Below are 13,785 nucleotides of genomic sequence, written 5' to 3' on the forward strand. Positions count from 1 at the left end.
CAGTGTGAGTCTATGAGTGACAGTGTGAGTCTATGGGTGACAGTGCGAGTCTATGAGTGACAGTGTGAGTCTATGGGTGACAGTGTGAGTCTATGAGTGACAGTGTGAGTCTATGAGTGACAGTGTGAGTCTATGAGTGACAGTGTGAGTCTATGAGTGACAGTTTGAGTCTATGGGTGACAGTGTGAGTCTCTGGGTGACAGTGTGAGTCTATGAGTGACAGTGTGAGTCTATGGGTGACAGTGTGAGTCTATGGGTGACAGTGTGAGTCTATGAGTGACAGTGTGAGTCTATGAGTGACAGTGTGAGTCTATGAGTGACAGGGTGAGTCTATGAGTGACAGTGTGAGTCTATGAGTGACAGTGTGAGTCTATGCGTGACAGTGTGAGTCTATCAGTGACACTGTGAGTCTATGGGTGACAGTGTGAGTCTATGGGTGAGAGTTTGAGTCTATGAGTGACAGTGTGAGTCTATGAGTGACAGTGTGAGTCTATGGGTGACAGTGTGAGTCTATGAGTGACAGTGTGAGTCTATGGGTGACAGTGTGAGTCTATGGGTGAGAGTTTGAGTCTATGAGTGACAGTGTGAGTCTCTGAGTGACAGTGTGAGTCTTTGAGTGACAGTATGAGTCTATGAGTGTCAGAGTGAGTCTATGAGTGACAGTGTGAGTCTATGAGTGACAGTGTGAGTCTATGAGTGACAGTGTGAGACTATGAGTGACAGGGTGAGTCTATGGGTGACAGTGTGATTCTATGGGTGACAGTGTGAGTCTATGAGTGACAATGTGAGTCTACGAGTGACAGTGTGAGTCTATGGGTGAGAGTTTGAGTCTATGAGTGACAGTGTGAGTCTATGAGTGACAGTGTGAGTCTATGGGTGACAGTGTGAGTCTATGAGTGACAGTGTGAGTCTATGGGTGACAGTGTGAGTCTATGGGTGAGAGTTTGAGTCTATGAGTGACAGTGTGAGTCTATGAGTGACAGTGTGAGTCTATGAGTGACAGTATGAGTCTATGAGTGTCAGAGTGAGTCTATGAGTGACAGGGTGAGTCTATGGGTGACAGTGTGAGTCTATGAGTGACAGTGTGAGTCTATGAGTGACAGTGTGAGTCTATGGGTGACAGTGTGAGTCTATGAGTGACAGTGTGAGACTATGAGTGACAGGGTGAGTCTATGGGTGACAGTGTGATTCTATGGGTGACAGTGTGAGTCTATGAGTGACAGTGTGAGTCTACGAGTGACAGTGTGAGTCTATGAGTGACAGTGTGATTCTATGGGTGGCAGTGTGAGTTTATGGGTGACAGTGTGAGTCTATGAGTGACAGTGTGAGTCTACGAGTGACAGTGTGAGTCTATGAGTGACAGTGTGATTCTATGGGTGGCAGTGTGAGTTTATGGGTGACAGCGTGAGTCTATGAGTGACAGTGTGAGTCTATGGGTGACAGTGTGAGTCTATGAGTGACAGTGTGTGAGTCTATGAGTGACAGTGTGAGTCTATGAGTGACAGTGTGAGTCTATGGGTGACAGTGTGAGTCTATGAGTGACAGTGTGAGTCTATGGGTGACAGTGCGAGTCTATGAGTGACAGTGTGAGTCTATGGGTGACAGTGTGAGTCTATGAGTGACAGTGTGAGTCTATGAGTGACAGTGTGAGTCTATGAGTGACAGTGTGAGTCTATGAGTGACAGTTTGAGTCTATGGGTGACAGTGTGAGTCTCTGGGTGACAGTGTGAGTCTATGAGTGACAGTGTGAGTCTATGGGTGACAGTGTGAGTCTATGGGTGACAGTGTGAGTCTATGAGTGACAGTGTGAGTCTATGAGTGACAGTGTGAGTCTATGAGTGACAGGGTGAGTCTATGAGTGACAGTGTGAGTCTATGAGTGACAGTGTGAGTCTATGCGTGACAGTGTGAGTCTATCAGTGACACTGTGAGTCTATGGGTGACAGTGTGAGTCTATGGGTGAGAGTTTGAGTCTATGAGTGACAGTGTGAGTCTATGAGTGACAGTGTGAGTCTATGGGTGACAGTGTGAGTCTATGAGTGACAGTGTGAGTCTATGGGTGACAGTGTGAGTCTATGGGTGAGAGTTTGAGTCTATGAGTGACAGTGTGAGTCTCTGAGTGACAGTGTGAGTCTTTGAGTGACAGTATGAGTCTATGAGTGTCAGAGTGAGTCTATGAGTGACTGGGTGAGTCTATGGGTGACAATGTGAGTCTATGAGTGACAGTGTGAGTCTATGAGTGACAGTGTGAGTCTATGAGTGACAGTGTGAGACTATGAGTGACAGGGTGAGTCTATGGGTGACAGTGTGATTCTATGGGTGACAGTGTGAGTCTATGAGTGACAATGTGAGTCTACGAGTGACAGTGTGAGTCTATGAGTGACAGTGTGAGTCTATGAGTGACAGTGTGAGTCTATGAGTGACAGTGTGAGTCTATGGGTGACAGTGTGAGTCTATGGGTGACAGTGTGAGTCTATGAGTGACAGTGTGAGTCTATGAGTGGCAGTGTGAGTCTATGGGTGACAGTGTGAGTCTATGGGTGACAGTGTGAGTCTATGAGTGACAGTGTGAGTCTATGGGTGACAGTGTAAGTCTATGGGTGACAGTATGAGTCTATGGGTGACAGTGTTAGTCTATGAGTGACAGTGTGAGTCTATGAGTGACAGTGTGAGTCTATGGGTGACAGTGTGAGTCTATGGGTGACAGTGTGAGTCTATGAGTGTCAGTGTGAGTCTATGAGTGACAGTGTGAGTCTATGGGTGACAGTGTGAGTCTATGAGTGACAGTGTGAGTCTATGAGTGACAGTGTGAGTCTATGAGTGTCAGTGTGAGTCTATGAGTGTCAGTGTGAGTCTATGAGTGACAGTGTGAGTCTATGAGTGACAGTGTGAGTCTATGAGTGTCAGTGTGAGTCTATGAGTGACAGTGTGAGTCTATGAGTGACAGTGTGAGTCTATGAGTGTCAGTGTTAGTCTATGAGTGACAGTGTGAGTCTATGAGTGTCAGTGTGAGTCTATGAGTGTCAGTGTGAGTCTATGAGTGACAGTGTGAGTCTATGAGTGACAGTGTGAGTCTATGAGTGACAGTGTGAGTCTATGAGTGACAGTGTGAGTCTATGAGTGTCAGTGTGAGTCTGAGTGACAGTGTGAGTCTATGGGTGACAGTGTGAGTCTATGGGTGACAGTGTGAGTCTATGAGTGTCAGTGTGAGTCTATGAGTGTCAGTGTGAGTCTATGAGTGACAGTGTGAGTCTATGGGTGACAGTGTGAGTCTGTGAGTGGCAGTGTGATTCTATAAGTGTTTAGTGTGTGTATGAGTCTGTTTGTGTGTGAGTCTATGGGTGTGTGTGAGTATGTGTGTGAGGCTATGAGTGTCAGTGTGTGTGTGAGTCTGTGTGTGTGTGAGTCTATGAGTCTGTGTGTGTGTGAGTCTATGAGTTTGTGAGTGTGTGAGTCTGTGTGCGAGTCTATGAGTGTTTAGTGTGTGTGTGAGTCTGTGTGTATGTGAGTCTATGAGTGACAGTGTGAGTCTATGAGTGTTTAGTGTGTGTGTGAGTGTGTGTGTGAGTCTGTGTGTGTGTGAGTCTATGAGTTTGTGTGTGAGTCTGTGTGTGTGTGTGAGTCTATGAGTGTTTAGTGTGTGTGTGAGTCTATGAGTCTGTGTGTGAGTCTATGAGTGTTCGCGTGTTTTCGGCCTCCACCGGTGCTCGCTAACGCCACTTGCCCCACCAGTCTGTTGCAACCCATACGGGTGATCTTTGTCTTTGTGCGCGTGTCCACCTGTGAGCGTACACAGAACAAAGAAGCCCCGTGTAACCTGCACAGACTGTTGGGGCAAGTGCCGTCACCTCTGAAGGCGGGCACGGCACACTGCTGGGTAGGTGGCCAGCACCCCGCCCGTCCGTCTTTGTATCCCCAGTGTCGCTCGCTCACCTCCGAGAGCTCGGTGAGCGCGTGGCTATCCCACCCGCCGTGTGCCCCCCCCCCCCCCCCCCTTGGTGCTGCCTCCTCGTATCGCGGTACAAGTTGGTGCTGGTTGTGTCCCTGGTGGTAATCCGCGTGTCTCCCTCGACTCTTCACTGCGCTCTTCGTGGAGTGAAGAGACACAAACAGACACAGCAAGACAAGTAGAGACACGGGGAGACAGACACAGACAGACACACACAGACAGACACACACACACAGACAAGTAGACACACGGGGAGACAGACACAGACACAGACAGACACACACAGACAGACACAGACGGACAGACAAGTAGAGACACGGGGAGACAGACACAGACACACAGACACACACAGACAGACACAGACAGACAAACAAGTAAAGACACGGGGAGACAGACACACACACAGACAAGTAGAGACACAGAGACGTGGAGGGACACGGAGAGACACAGAGAGACTCACGCAGGGCTCGACTGAGACACAGACAGAGACACGGCGATGTTCGCACAGCGGCACAGAGAGACACAAGCGGACAACGCCGAGACAGAGACACAGAGAGAGAGAGAGAGACAGAGAGAGAGAGACACCTAGGGGGGTGGGAGATGCACAGCGCTCAAAATATTGAGACACGAAGACAGAGAGACACAGAGACACAGAGAGAGAGACACACACAGAGAGAGAGAGACGCGAGACGTGGTTGTAAGGAGCAGCAGCAGACGCAGCCGCAATGAAGTGATGATGGATGGAGAGGGGGCGAGAGGGAGAGAGACGCGGGGAGAGAGAGAGGGAGCCTTGTGTGCTCGCTGGGGACGAGAGACACGGGGGGGAGGGGGGGAGAGTGGGAGGGAGAGTGGAGAGAAGGAGGGGAGAGTGGAGAGAAGGAGGGGAGAGGGGGAGGGAGAGTGGGAGGGAGAGTGGGAGGGAGAGTGGGAGAGAGGGAGGGGAGAGGGAGGGGAGAGGGGGGAGAGTGGGAGGGGAGAGGGGGGAGAGTGGGAGGGGAGAGGGGGGAGAGTGGGAGAGGGGGGGTGGGGAGAGTGAGAGAGAGTGGGAGGGAGAGTGGGGAGAGGGAGGGGAGAGGGGGGAGAGGGAGACAGAGAAAGGGAAAGTGGGAGGGAGAGTGGGAGGGAGAGTGGGGAGAGGGGGGAGAGTGAGAGGGAGTGGGAGGGAGAGTGGGGAGAGGGAGGGGAGAGGGGGGAGAGAGAGGGGGGAGAGAAACAGGGGGAATTGTGGTTCGAATGATGAGTGCGTCACTGCGTGTGTAGCTGGAGGGGGGAGTGGGGGGAGGGGCTGAGTGAGTGCGTTTGTGTGGATGTCTGAATCGGTGTTTGTCTACATGTGTGTGTAGGTGTGTGTGTAGGTGTGTGTAGGTGTGTGTGTGTAGGGGTGTGTGTGTGTGTATGTGCGTGTGTGTGTGTGTAGGTTTGTGGGTGTAGGTGTGTGTGTAGGGGTGTGTGTGTGTAGGTGTGTGTATGTGTAGGTGTGTGTGTGTAGGTGCGTGTGTGTGTGTGGGTGTGTGTGTAGGTTCGTGTGTGTGTGTAGGTGTGTTTTGTGTGTGTAGGTGTGTGTGTGTAGGTGTGTGTGTAGGTGTGTGTGTGTGTAGGTGTGTGTGCGTAGGTGTGTGTGTAAGTGTGTGTGTGTAGGTGTGTGTGTAGGTGTGTGTGTAGGTGCGTGTGTGTGTGTAGGTGCGTGTGTGTAGGTGTGCGTGTGTAGATGTGTGTGTGTGTGTAGGTGTGTGTATGTAGGTGTGTGTAGGTGCGTGTGTGTGTAGGTGTGTGTGTAGGTGTGTGTGTGTGTAGGTGTGTGTGTGTAGGTGCGTGTGTGTGTAGGTTCGTGTGTGTGTGTGTAGGTGTGTGTGTGTAGGTGTGTGTAGGTGCGTGTGTGTGTAGGTTCGTGTGTGTGTGTGTAGGTGTGTGTATGTAGGTGTGTGTAGGTGCGTGTGTGTGTAGGTGTGTGTGTAGGTGTGTGTGTGTAGGTGCGTGTGTGTGTAGGTGCGTGTGTGTGTAGGTGTGTGTGTGTAGGTGTGTGTGTGTAGGTTCGTGTGTGTGTGTAGTAGGGAGTGGTAGTGTAGTAGTTAGCGCTACGAACTTGGCGACCCGGGTTCGATTCCCGCTCACGGCCAACACCGGTGACGATTATCTGAACCGATCCTGTGCCTCCCCTAGGTCGACTCAGCCTCAAATTAGTACCTGTTGCGGTGTGTAAACATCACCACTGGGGAGACAAAAGCGGCCGGGTGTGGTTCTGGCCACCCACCCCCTCGTGTGCCGTGCCGGCCACCACTGCCTTGGGGTCAAATACATAAAGACAAAGACCCCCCCCCACCCAGTATAGCCTTAATTGACGTATGGGGCAAGTGCTGTTAGCGAGCGCCTATTAAGGCCAGACCCACGCTCGACCGCCTTTGTCTCCCCCGGCACTCACGTCGCTGCTGTACTCACTCGAAGGCCGATGTCGATCACCATTATCCGAGTGCAGTGCGCCAACCGCTGCGCCACCGCTCCCCGCCACGCAACAAAGACAAAGAGGGGGGGGCAGCACCACGCCCGGCCGCCTTTGTCTCCCCAGCGGCGAAGTTGTTGTTTTTTAATACATCGGCACCAGTTACTCATTAGAGGCCGAGTCGACCCAGGGGAGGCCCAGGACCAGTTCAGAGAATCGGCATCACCCCGTGAGCGCGACATCCAACTCGTCTGGCCGGGTTCGTAGCGCGACGCGCTAACCGCTGCGCCACCGCTCCCCGCCACGCAACAAAGACAAAGAGGGGGGGGCAGCACCACGCCCGGCCGCCTTTGTCTCCCCAGCGGCGAAGTTGTTTTTTTTTAATACATCGGCACCAGTTACTCATTAGAGGCCGAGTCGACCCAGGGGAGGCCCAGGACCAGTTCAGAGAATCGGCATCACCCCGTGAGCGCGACATCCAACTCGTCTGGCCGGGTTCGTAGCGCGACGCGCTAACCGCTGCGCCACCGCTCCTCGCGCCAAGCCAGAGCGCCTCGCGGTGACCGAGCTCAATCTGCACAAAGCCGCTCCTCATTTCTCGCTCGTTCGCTCGCCTCCCCCTCCCCCTGCCTGCCTGCCACCCCTCACCCACAGCCGGTCAAGTTGAATTCCCTGCACGCAGGATGGTGGTGGTGTCTCTCCACCCCGTGGTGTGTTCTCTGACCCACGCGAACCTCTCTCTCTCAGTGTAATCACCACCACCGTGATCGATCCACAGTTGAATGAAGACGAAGACATTTGTGGTCAAACAGCAACAACAACAACAACTCCCCATGTGGCTTGACTGACACGGCAATGGGCATGAGGCCTGTATCCGGCAGTGGATCGAGCCTGGCTCTCAATGAGCAGCAGCAGCAGCAGCATGAGTAGTGTTTATCTTACAGTCTAAACGGCATCTGGCGACGAAACCCTCGAAGGGAGAACACCGGCACGCCGCCGCTACCCGCCTCCGCCTCGTACCCGCCTCTCCCTCTCGAAGCATCGTGTCTGTTCACACATCCCGGCAGCCACACGCAGAGACGCGCCCTTCCTGCTTCCGAATGCAGCGTCACAATGGAAACGCGCGTGACGCGTGTGTGTTGCATGTGTGACGAGTTCGTGACGCGTTCGTGACGAGTTCGTGACGCGTTCGTGACGAGTTCGTGACGCGTGCGTGACGCGTTCATGTCGCGTTCGTGACGCGTTCGTGCCGCGTTCGTGAAGAGTTCATGACGCGTTCGTGACGCGTTCATGACGCGTTCGTGCCGCGTTCGTGACGCGTGCGTGACGCGTTCGTGACGAGTTCATGACGCGTGCGTGACGCGTTCGTGACAAGTTCGTGACGCGTTCGTGACGAGTTCATGACGCGTTCATGACGCGTGCGTGACGCGTTCGTGACGAGTTCATGACGCGTTCGTGACGAGTTCATGACGCGTTCGTGACGCGTTCGTGACGAGTTCATGACGCGTTCGTGACGCGTGCGTGACGCGTTCGTGACGAGTTCATGACGCGTTCGTGACGCGTGCGTGACGCGTTCGTGACGAGTTCATGACGCGTTCGTGACGCGTTCGTGACGAGTTCGTGACGAGTTCATGACGCGTTCGTGCCGCGTGAGCGCCGCCAACTCCCGCGTGCAGCCGAAGCGACGTCAATCCGGGGACAGGGGCATGGAGAGAGAGATTTGAGAGGATGCTGACGAGAGAGACAGGGGAGAGAGGCATGGAGAGAGAGAGACACACAGAGAGAGAGAGACACAGAGAGAGAGAGACGCATACGGAGAGACTTCTTGACGACTTTTATTTCCGCCAGCAGCAACAGCACTGGAGGCGATTCCGATACGAAATACACAAAGTCACCAGCAAACAGGGAGGGAGAGAGCTAGCGGGTTGGAGAAAGACCGAGGGAGATATTTGTAGAGAGAGAGGAGAGAGAGGAGAGAGCAGACGGAGAGGCGGGGAAGGGATGAGACGAGCCCGTGATGAGACGTGGAGTGATTTCCTCCGCGTCTCCTCTCATCTTCACCGCGCCCAGCTGCCCCCCCCCTCCCCCTCACGCGCTTTCTACCCAGAGGAGGGGGGGCTGGAGGGAGGGGAGGAGAGGGGGGTAGGGAGGGAGGAGAGAGAAGGGAGAGTTGCTCTGGTCGGAGCAGGGTGTGTGGGCTGGAGTTTCACCATGCGCGGCTGACCCACGCCGTGCCAGCCTTCAAGGAGCAGTGGGCGATGGAGGAGGCCGTGTGCTCGGTGGCAGATGACGGGGAGCTCTGCATGCTGATATGAGCTACCCGTCGGAGGCCGTCGGACTGCGAGAAGGGCTGCGTGCAGAACGAGAGAGAGAGCGAGAGAGTGAGCGAGAGAGCGAGCGAGAGAGCGAGCGAGAGAGCGAGAGAGTGGGCGAGAGAGTGACCGAGAGAGTGAGCGAGAGAGCGAGAGAGTGAGCGAGAGAGTGAGCGAGAGAGCGAGAGAGTGAGCGAGAGAGTGGGCGAGAGAGTGACCGAGAGAGTGAGCGAGATAGTGAACGAGAGAGTGACCGAGAGAGTGAGCGAGAGAGTGAACGAGAGCGTGGCCGAGAGGGTGAACGAGAGGTGGGGGTTTACATAAAGCAAAGTTTAAATAAAAAAAAAATACGAAATGATGAACGAAGCAAAGTGCCGACTACACCGAGCATCTTCTTGTTTCCACTGATCATAAAAAAGAGAGGTGAGAGTTGGATAGAGGCCCTGAGGCTCGGGATCCATCCCCACCCCGCCCCCCGTGTGAGTCTACAGGTCTCTGTGTGAGTCATCCAGCAGTGGATATAGATAAGGTCGGCTGCGTGATAGCTGGTGCAGAGCGTGTGGGTTTAATTGAGAGTTGACGTCCGCCACTCTCTCTCTCTCTCGCTCCCAGAAAATTAATTAACGCTTCATAGCTAAAAATATAACTCAGCAAAATTCATTCAACCACCCACTCACTCGTGCACCCGCTCCCCCACTCGTCCATTCACCCACTGACTCACCCACTGACTCACCCACTCATTCACCCACTCATTCACCCACTCATTCACCCACTCATTCACCCACTTCCCACTCGTTCATTCACTCACTCATTCACCCACTCTCTCATTCACTCACCCACTCATTCATCCACTTCCCACTCGTTAATTCACTCACTCATTCACCCACTCTCTCATTCACTCACCCACTCCCCCACTCATTCACCCACTTCCCACTCGTTAATTCACTCACTCATTCACCAACTCTCTCATTCACTCACCCACTCCCCCACTCATTCACCCACTTCCCACTCGTTCATTCACTCACTCATTCACCGACTCTCTCATTCACTCACCCACTCTCTGATTCGCCCACTCACCCGCTCACCCACCCGGTCACCCACTGATTGACTGACTCACCACCCTTACCCATTCAAACACCCACCCACTCATTCACCCACTCGCTCATTCACTCACTCATTCACTTATCCACCCATTCACTTATCCGGTCACACTTACCCCCGTGTCACACTTATCCAGTAACTCAAATCAATAATTCACTGTCTCGCACGCATTAACATTTATTGGCACCATAATAACGTTGTTGGGTTAGATCGCGTTATTTATAAATGTGTCGTAACCCTCCACCACCCGACACGGCCAATCAGCAAAAAAATGTGTCACGTTGACAAAAGACAAATAGTTCACTACTTTAGCCCTCCGGTGTGTTGAAGAGTGAATCCACAACATGTAACATTTTTGAGTAGTACGACGTTTCGCTAGTCATTACATCCAGCATCATCGGGAAATTCGCCAGAATAGTTTTTTTTTTGCTGATTGGCCGTGTCGGGTGGTGGAGGTGTAACGACACATTTATAAATAACGCGATCAAACCCAAAAACGTTTATTATGAATAATATTGGTCGCGAAAGCCTACGTGTTAAATTAATTGGCACATTATATTACTCAATGAGACATGTGCATTACTCATTTATCTGACTATGCTACTGTACAGGCGCGTGTGTTTTGGGGGAGGCTCGGAATTCCGTGGCCGGGTAACACTTACACGGGACAAGAACGGATAATACTACGCTGTAAAATGAAAACAAATCGACGTTAATGGCTTCAAAAAAATGTTAACACTCCCATGGGACGGTCGTTTTTTTCACGGAATAATAACGGATAAGAATGCACCCCCACCCAGCCCCACCCCACCCAGCCCCACCCACCCCACCCAGCCCCTCCCCACCCTCCCCACCCAGCCCCACCCTCCCCACCCCCACCCAGCCCCACCCTCCCCACCCTCCCCTCTCCACCCAGTCCCACCCCTCCCATTTTTGGATGCACGACGGACGGACAGACACACTAATCCCCTGTGGGCTGGTGTAACCAGGAGGTTCCTACCGGCGGCACGAAGCGTCTCGTGGTGTCCTTGCAAATTCTCAAAAGTGTTCAACATTGTTCTGTTGAAGCAGCAAACCCCCCACCATCACCACCACCACAACCACCCCCCCCCCCACCACCACCCCCCCCCCCACCACCACCACCCCCCCCCCACCACCACCACCACCACCACCCCCCCCACCGCCACAACCACCACCCCCCCACTACCACCACCACCCCCCCCCCCCACCACCACAACCACCACCACCACCCCCCCCACCACCACCACCACCACCACCCCCCCCTACCACCACCACAACCACCACCACCACCCCCCCCCCCACCACCCCCCCCACCACCCCTTCCCCCACCACCACCACCACCCCCCCCCCCACCACCACCACCCCCCCCTACCACCACCCCCCCCCCATCACCACCACCACCACCCCCCCCCACCACCACAACCACCACCACCACAACCACCACCACCACCACAACCACCACCACCCCCCACCACCATCACCACCACCACCACCACCACAACCACCATCACCACCACCACCACAACCACCACCACCACCACCACCCCCCCCCCCACCACCGCCACCACCCCCCCCCTACCACCACCGCCACCCCCACCACCACCACCCCCCCACCACCACAACCACTACCACCACCACCACAACCACCACCACCCCCCACCACCACCACCACCACAACCACTACCACCACCACCCCCCACCACCATCACCACCACCACCACCACAACCACTACCACCACCACCACCACAACCACCACCACCACAACCACCACCACCACCACACCGTACCTATTCACTTTCTTACTCGGGGCTAATCCGATCACGAGCGACGAGTCAGATCGTGTTTTTTTGTCGCGGGCGCCCGGCGAGGTTGGCTGTGAACAATCCGAGCGGTGAGCGTGGAGGGGTCGATGTCCGAGACCGGAGACGACCTCAGAGGGGGTTCAGCTCGTGGCGTCGGGGACAAATCACTCACAGGCACAAAGACAAAGATCGCCCGTGTAGCCTGAGCACACTGTTGGGGCAAGTGCTGCTCGTCGCGAGTAGCAGCGAGAGCTATGAAGGCACACGAGGGGTGGGTTGGCAGCGTCGCACCCGGCCGCCTTTGTCTCCCCAGTGGCGGTGTTTGTACATCGCACCAGGTATTCATTTGAGGCTGAGTCGACCTAGGGGAGGCCCAGGACCGGTTCTGATGATCGTCACTGGTGGTGTTGGCCGTGAGCGGGAATCAAACTCGGGTCGCCGAATTCGTAGCGCAGCGTAGCGCTAACCACTACACCCACGGCTCCCCCCGCACCCACACTCAAACACCCACACCTCTACACACACAACAACAACCGACATTCGCCACTAAGTGGCGGTGACGTCACCACGACGCTTGTGCCAGGCCAAGTGCACCTTGTGGCCACGTGAAGTGTCGAACGCCCGCTGGCAGGAGGTCACGGGGCAGACCCAGCAGGTGCCACGGGTCGACTGACCGAGATGACCGAGATGACTGGCTGATGCACCACCTGTGCCCCCTACTGTACCAACTTGCTGTGCTTTAGACACCCGGCACTCCGCTCGTTGTTGTGAGCGTCGCTCCTCCGCCCTCCGTTGTTGTTGGAGGGCGACTGTCTCCAACTGCCCAGTAGCGTCCTTCACGAGCCTCCTCCACAGAGGCCGATCTTGACACCGCTGGTACCAGTCATCGGCAAGTCCACTCAGCTCCACGTCCTCCTGTACTACATCACTCCATCTCTTCTCTAGCCCGGGCCGCGCCCGTTTATCCCCCTCGATCCGGCCGAACAAAAGCTGTTTAGGCATGCAGTGGCTGGGCATGCGGGCTACATGACCCAGCCAACGCAGCCTTGCCTGCCGGAGGAGCTCACCGATGGGACTTTGCCCAGATCTTTCAAGGATTTGTGAGCTTCTCACACAATCCAGCCTGGTTGAACCCAGGATGGATCGTAGGCAGGCCAGCCTAAATGTTTCCAGCCGGCGAAGATGCTCCACTAGGGGGGTCCACGTTTCGCAAGCGTAGAGAAGGGAGGGAATGACCGTGGCCGAGAAGACCTGAAGCTTCGTGCGGAGCGACAGACCAGGTAGCTTCCACACAGCGTTACGCAACCGATGAAAAGATATTTACGCTCGACTGATTCGGAGTGAGACCTCTGCTGATAAACTGGAGCAGGTCATAAGCACACTGCCCAGGTATGGGGAACTCTTCACTCTCTCCACAACTGCCCCATCACCGATTGGGAGTTGTGGGGGTGGAGTGTCCGATGGTACAAAATACCCAGGCAGGTGCTTAGTTTTGGTGGGGCTGATGGTAAGGCCCCACCTCTTAGTGGCACGCTCCAGTCTCAGCAGCAGTGCCTCCAACTCCTCTCCTCGACACACACACACCTACACACACACACCTCTACACACACACACACCTCTACACACACACTCACACACACACCTCTACACACACACACACACCTCTACACACACACACCTCTACATACACACACACCTCTACACACACACTCACACACACACACCTACACACACACACACCTACACACACCCGACCCACCGCCTACTTGACGTCCACGCAACCGAACTTCGTTGCACGCGGTCAGGTCACGTGGTCAGGTCACGTGCTCTTCTCCCTGCGCCGTTCGCGCCCAGACCCGGCATCGATTAAATGATTCACTTCACCGGGGCCGGGTTCGCGTCAAATCAATTACTGACGCTCGTTAGGAGGAGACGCGGAGAGCGGCGACACCGCGGGATGGGAGGGAGGGAGGCTCCCTCTCATCGCTCTCGCTCGCCTGACACTCCACCTCCACATTTCTCACGCCCCTTGTCTCCCTGTGTCTCCAAGTGTATCCGTGTGTCTCCCAGTGTCTCTCTGTGTCTCCCAGTGTCTCTCTGTGTCTCCCCGTGTCTCTGTGTCTCCCAGTGTCTCTCTGTGTCTCCCAGTGTTTCCCCGTGTCTC

The sequence above is a fragment of the Lampetra planeri genome, chromosome 40, assembly GCF_965212315.1.
Source record: "Lampetra planeri chromosome 40, kcLamPlan1.2.h2, whole genome shotgun sequence".
In the NCBI taxonomy this organism is placed as follows: domain Eukaryota; kingdom Metazoa; phylum Chordata; class Hyperoartia; order Petromyzontiformes; family Petromyzontidae; genus Lampetra; species Lampetra planeri.